Source organism: Eucalyptus grandis, chromosome 2 (assembly GCF_016545825.1).
Source record: "Eucalyptus grandis isolate ANBG69807.140 chromosome 2, ASM1654582v1, whole genome shotgun sequence".
NCBI classification, from domain to species: Eukaryota; Viridiplantae; Streptophyta; class Magnoliopsida; order Myrtales; family Myrtaceae; genus Eucalyptus; species Eucalyptus grandis.
In genome coordinates this window covers 826,723-833,180 of record NC_052613.1, presented here as the reverse complement: position 1 = coordinate 833,180, position 6,458 = coordinate 826,723, and the positions used below count along the sequence as shown (strand labels likewise).

Sequence of the window (6,458 nt, the reverse complement as noted above, 5' to 3'; positions counted from 1 at the left end):
ATTTGATGAAGATCATTTGCCTACCTCAATAGTGACACCTAACTCTTCGTGGGATCTCCACATTTGTGTATTGATGACTCTTGCTCACTAGTTCGCGAATGGATGCATACTAAGCAGCCTCAACTGTTCTCGACATTATGTTCGTCCTCTGACATAGACCAAAGATTCTATATGTCCCATCTTGGATTCTACATGTACACATTATCCCATCTTCTCTTACGTTTCATTTAGTTGACTATCATCATAACATGTGTTGTATTAGTCGCATATCGGAGAAACAGGAACCATCATCAGCATGTGATCCATGATGGTAACATGCCATGGAAGATGAGTTGATATTGTTTCTCTACCCTCACACAAAAAGCCAATTGATTGCAAATGGGTATATAAAATCAAGTACATAGCAAATGACTATTGAACGCTACAAGGCGTGCTTGGTTGCCAAAGAATTTACTCAGAGAAGATTTCGATTATTATGAGACTTTTTCTTCAATCGCCAATGAGGTAACTGTTCAATCTTTCTTGTCTATTGCTACACTTCGTGATTGAAAATTGCATCAAATCGACATTACTAATACCTTCCTCCATGGTGATATGGATGAAGAAATATATATGAAATTCCCATAAGGTTTATGGAGATAGAGGGAGTCTTAGGTATGCCCTCTCCATAAATCACTATATGGGTTGAAACAAGAATCTAAACAATGGCATGCAAAATTTACCATTGCACTCACAAATGCAGGTTTCAAACATTCCAAACATGATTATGCTCTATTTACCTGAATTGAAGGTGCTTCATCACTTTATTTGCTGATATATGTTGATGACATACTTAATATGAGAAATGATGACTTTGCCATTGGAAAATTTAATGAAACACCTGCATTTTGGTTTCCATATTAAAGATTTGGGACCTCCCAAATATTTCTTATTTCTTCAGGATTGAGATAGCTCGGTCCAATAGAGGAATTTGTCTCAATCAATGAAAATTCGTTTTAGAAATTGTCTCGGAAGTAAAATTATCAAGATGCAAGCCAACTGCCATACCAGTTGAACAAAATGCTAAATTGACAACGCATGAATATGAAGTGATTTATCATCACCTAATGAGGATCCATTGCTTAAAGATCCATCATGATATCAATGACTCGTTAGAAGTTGATTTACCGCACCATGACTACACCCGACATATGTTATGTAGCTCAGATACTCAGTCAATATATGCATTGTCCTAAACAATCTCATATGAATGTAGCTACTGCTTGCAGTCTTATAGGGGGGATTCCTAATATTGCAAAAAAGATTGCTAATGAAAGCCAACTTAAAATTGTGTGCCAATTATGTCCTCTTTCACTCCAAGAAACAGCTATTACTAAATTAGCTCTTATAGGTTTTAAATTACAATGGATTAGCTACTCGCTAATAATGCCTTGCTCGTCTTCCAAATTAGATAGATGCCCCAAAAAGTGTCAAAAGAACTTAAAACAACAAGCACCGGGAAGTGTAGTTTTCTCATCTGAGCATGCTTTCTAGAGTTTAGATGATCTGACAGATGCGGCAAAATTGAGAAGTTCTCTCCTCAAGATCTTCCCTGCTGGAGATTTTGGGATGCTACTGATGAAAGCTACCCGCCTTATCTTCTTGTATGGAGCAACCTGCGGTGATATTCAAAGTAACAATTTGGAACCACTCAATATATCGTGAACTCTAATTGAGAATGTGATAAAAATTCTAGGGTAGTCCTATATTCCCGTGTACATATTCCTGAAAACTGTCCAAAGTACAGTTCCCAGCAGTCAAAGCACTTGAACAAAGAGAACCCAACAATTAAATGACCCATTCATGCTAGCACATACATATGCATGGCATGCACAGATTATGTACAAATGTCCTTGCATCCATGAGATTTGAATGAGTGGAAAATCCTGTGTTCGCTTTCAGTCCGAGAGTTCTGCATGACTGCAAGAACATCTGAGTGGAGGGGAAAAGGCACTACTCAATGGATTGTTACTTTTCTTATTTTACCATCTCTATTGTATTAAACAGTGTCAAGTGGAATCTACTTCCTATCAAATTATCTATCGGGAAACAGATCCAGAGACCAAGTTGTGATTCTTTAGCAGCACAGAGCATAAGATAGCAGCAACTAAGTGCAAATTAATGCAGATACACACAAATGACTAAAGGCATCCTTGCTATATGTTTTGAAACAATCATCTCCCTGATTTATGGGAGAGAAGTACACTCACTGAGTGGATTCCAAAATGCACCTGTTTAGCAATGAAGTCCATAACCTGAGATTCAGTAATGTTGCTTCCAGGTTTTCTAACCACAAAAGCCACGGGAATCTGCCCTGCTTCTTCATCAGGATAACTGCTTCCACATAATCACAAAACACAGAAAAAGTGGGTCAACAGAAGCAACATATGACTACTGTGAGTTAAGATATGGCAAGAAGAAAAATAGTCCAAGAAATTCTGATGAACTCGTTTGATGATGGAAATTCGATTGAAATGCCAATATGTAAACTGATGTAACATCCTCAATGAGCGATAGTCTCTGAAAAAAATGCAGAGCACATCCTACTAACAGATGCAAATTTAAGGGTGTTGGTAAAGTTTGAGACAGGAGCCGGCAATTCATACAAATCATACCAAATATTAAAACTATAAAGAACACTTAAGATTTGACTTCTGCAAAATGTAAGTTGAGAGGTAAGACAAGGTTCAAGGAAGTGAAGATGCATACGGAATCACAGCAGCATCCGCAACATCAGGGTTGGAGTGAAGAAGCTGTTCCAACTCAGCAGGAGCAACCTGAAAGATGCATACGATGATCCATCGCCACTTGATGAGAAAAGGCAACCGACCAGCAAAAAACCACTGGAAAAGAAGGCCATTTTGAACTAGTCACCTGATATGCCTTGTATTTAATCAACTCCTTCAGTCTGTCCACGATGAAGAAGAAGCCCTCTGAGTCAATATAACAAAGGTCCCCAGTCCTCAACCAACCATCCGAGTCAATTGTTTCGGCAGTTGCCTTCTCATCCCCTACATAACCTGCAACTCCAGTCCCCTATTTTTAGCACCATTCTAATGTGGGGATTTTGGAGAGTATTTATTCATTGGATCAAATTTTGAATTGTGAATGATAAAAAAAAAAAATACTTGGAAGGCAGTAGTAGTACTCACTAGCATTTATTATTCACATAGCACCGTGTCTAAGGCAACTAACTTACAAGCTAGCAGTTTGAACTTCCCATTGACAAGGGCAACCGAAATTCTGGCCAACGTAGATTCATTTTCTATTGTGTCCATCATGAAATGACCAATTCGCTCAGTATTGGCTGTTATGATTATTAATCCTCAGAATTGGGTTCCATAAAGACAAAAAGATGTGAACCTTGGCAATCATTATGAGGAGGTGAAATGCAACATTTTTAGAAATATACTGTTAAAGAAAGATGTGTCTAAAGAGGGAACAATGGCAACCTGTCAATAAAATGTATATAGAGTCCTGCAATCAGCAGCAAATCAAGTAAGACCACTCAGAAAAAGAGCCCGACATTTGATGCTAGGGAAGAAGCACGATAAACTGATGGATAACTTCCAGTCAGAATTGTTAAAGGAAGCTGTTATTTCCACACAGTTGAATGAATCTTCTAACTATGGCCAATCCTTACATTTCATGATTGACGGGCCTCGCAACCACAGCTCTCCTCTCTGACCAGGAGGCAGGGCATCCCCAGTGCTAGGATCAACAATCTTCGCTTCCATATTAGGGATTATGCGACCAACAGAACCGTGGTGGTTGGCCTCATCAGGTCCCGAAGTCCTAGTTGCCACTCCACATGTCTCTGTCAGACCATATCCCTACTATACAATAAGAGTTTTGACCCTTGAAGTTAGAAATCTGAGGTAGTATTAGTAGCATCATAGTCTTGTCCTATTATAAACCTAGAAATCAGAAGAACAATTTGATATTTCAAACATAAAGCAGAGCTGAAACAGAAGTCTGATAGTTCCCAGATTAGCAAGGGCAGGAAGCCATTGGCATAGTAGTCGAGAAAGTACAAGACGGGTGAGTAGAAGTTAGAGATTGATAAAATAGTTATTCCTTCAAGTAATCATTTTAACCCACACAGTTCAATCAATGCATGTGTTATTTTCAATCAATCCTTCCAATTAACAACAATTGAAAAACACCCTGGTTATATCTACGGTGATCCATTCCTGATAGCGGGCGGGGGCTTAAGTTCCCATGGAAGTAACCAAACTCGCTGACTTGGTTAGATAGTTGCACAAATTTTGAGTGTTGAGCTCGCTTACACTCCATGGGACTCGGGATCTAATAATGCACCACTTGCCGCTACGCTCCTCCTTGGACCGTAGCGCAAGCAAGCGGAAGGTACTCATGCTGGCCTGGAGTGTCTCCAAAAGAAGTCAAAAGCTGACAATTGGAGGAGACTTCTTCTTCTCATTTAATCACATACCAGATTCATTGTCCGAACACTTTAAAACCAGGAATCATGAGAGTTCACAATCAAATTGAATATTAATTAATAGTTTAATCACGCATCCATCTGAGGCTGTGTCACAGATTAGCATTCGACCAAGTATTATTTTGTTAAAATGTGAAAAATTTAGTAGTTAGTGGATAAACAAATAAGCATTGACAAAAGCGTTTCAATTTTGATCTTGCCCCACCATATATTAATTATAAATTTACCTGAGCGATCTCCACATGGGGGTATCTTTCTCTGAACCGGGTGGCGACCTCCTTCCCAAGCGGAGCGCCACCGCATCCGAGCGAACGGAGCGAGCTCAGATCGTACTTCCCTGCGATCTCTGACTTCACGAACGCCACGATCAGTGGCGGGGACACCGGCGTGTGCATCACTCGGTACTTCTCGATCGCCCTTAACATGGCCACGAAATCGGGCTTCTCCATCAGAACCACCGTCTCCCCTAACGCGAATGCTCTGAGCAGCATGTAGAACCCGAACATGTGGAACAGAGGTACCGTGAAGAGGGACACAAGGGGCAGCTCGGGCTCGGCTTGCTCCAGCCGCATGTGATAAATCCCCGCGATCGGCGCAATCAGATTCCGGTGAGTCATCAGGACTCCTTTGACTCTGCCTGCTGTGCCTGACGAGAACAGGATGGCTGCCGAATCAGACTGCTCGACTCGGTTCGGAGGCATAGTCTCTACCACAGGACCTTCGCCGCTGGAGCTGTACTGAGTCAGCATGGACTCGAAGTCGGGCGAGTCGATCAGGACCGTGCCTCGCGGAACCGGAGGGAGCTTGGGAGCAATCTGCGAGGTGGAGAAGGCGATGGCCGGCCGGCAGAGGTGGAGCTGGTGGGCGATCTCGGAGGGGGAGCCGAGAGGATTGGCTGGGGAGACGACGACGCCGATGGAGAGGAGGGAGAAGTAGATTACGGGGACATGCAAAGAGGTAGGGGTGAGGATGAAGGCGACGTCACCTTTGGAGAGGGAGAAGCGGGACTGGAGGGAGAGGGCAAGGGAGCGAACGTGGCGGAGGAAGTCGGGGTAGAAGAGGCGGTGGCCGGAGGAGGAGTCAACGAGGAAGGTGGAGGAGGAGGAGGAGGAGGAGGAGGAGGGGGGAGGAGGGAGAGGGCGTAGTGGAAGACGGAGAAGGGCTGGGAGGGAGGAGGGAGAGGGGCTGGGGGTCGGAGGCTGTGGAAGGTCTTGGTGGCGGAGCAGTAGCCGCTGCTGGGGTCGACGGTGGAGTGGCGGGAGGGGTTAGGCCGGGCCGCCATGGAAAGGGGAAGCAGAAGATGAAGGAGAGGAGAGAGAGAGACGAGAGCGGGAGTCCTTCAGTTATTACAGTTACAAACATAACGTCGTCCTTCTGTTGCCGCTGCCATGGAAGAAGCTTATAAGAAGGATTTTTGTCTGAGATTATGAGCATGTCCCACTTTCGCACTTTAGATGGAAACAAGTCATGGAAGAAGCAAAAATAGTCTAATAAGAAGGATTCTGTCTGAGATGATGATCATGTCCCACTTTCGCCATTATCAGAGAGACTAAAGTAACTTTGGTCCCCCATCGAAACCCCCTTTATCAGAAGTGCATTCTCATTCCTTCGTCGTTATTACAATAATGAATTATCACCTAACGCATCGTTGAGAAAGGCTGGGCCATCTTGAAATCCGGATTTTTTGTGGATTTGCGTGGAGTGGAGAGGACAATTTTTTTTTTAATTTTTGGTTGAAGTCAAAAGAACAAGTTGGCAAGCACTGAAATAACTTTTTTTCTCCCTAAATCATGTCCGGCATAAAGTAGATCCGATATGTCTGCACAAGCATATTATTCAAGAGTCTCGTGCAACAAGACAAAATCGATAGGAAAATGAATGAGGGTGGCATCAAGTTACTGGGCGGAGGCTCCATCCTTCTTTAGCGCGTGCCTGAGCGAAGATTGAAGAATCCTTG

General features: G+C 42.9%; 1 pseudogene; it reads right to left on the bottom strand.

Moving 5' to 3' along the window:
- Positions 1–1,303: 1,303 nt before the first annotated feature.
- On the bottom strand, positions 1,304–5,863 carry LOC104417088 (annotated as a pseudogene).
- Between the last annotated feature and the right edge of the window lie 595 nt (positions 5,864–6,458).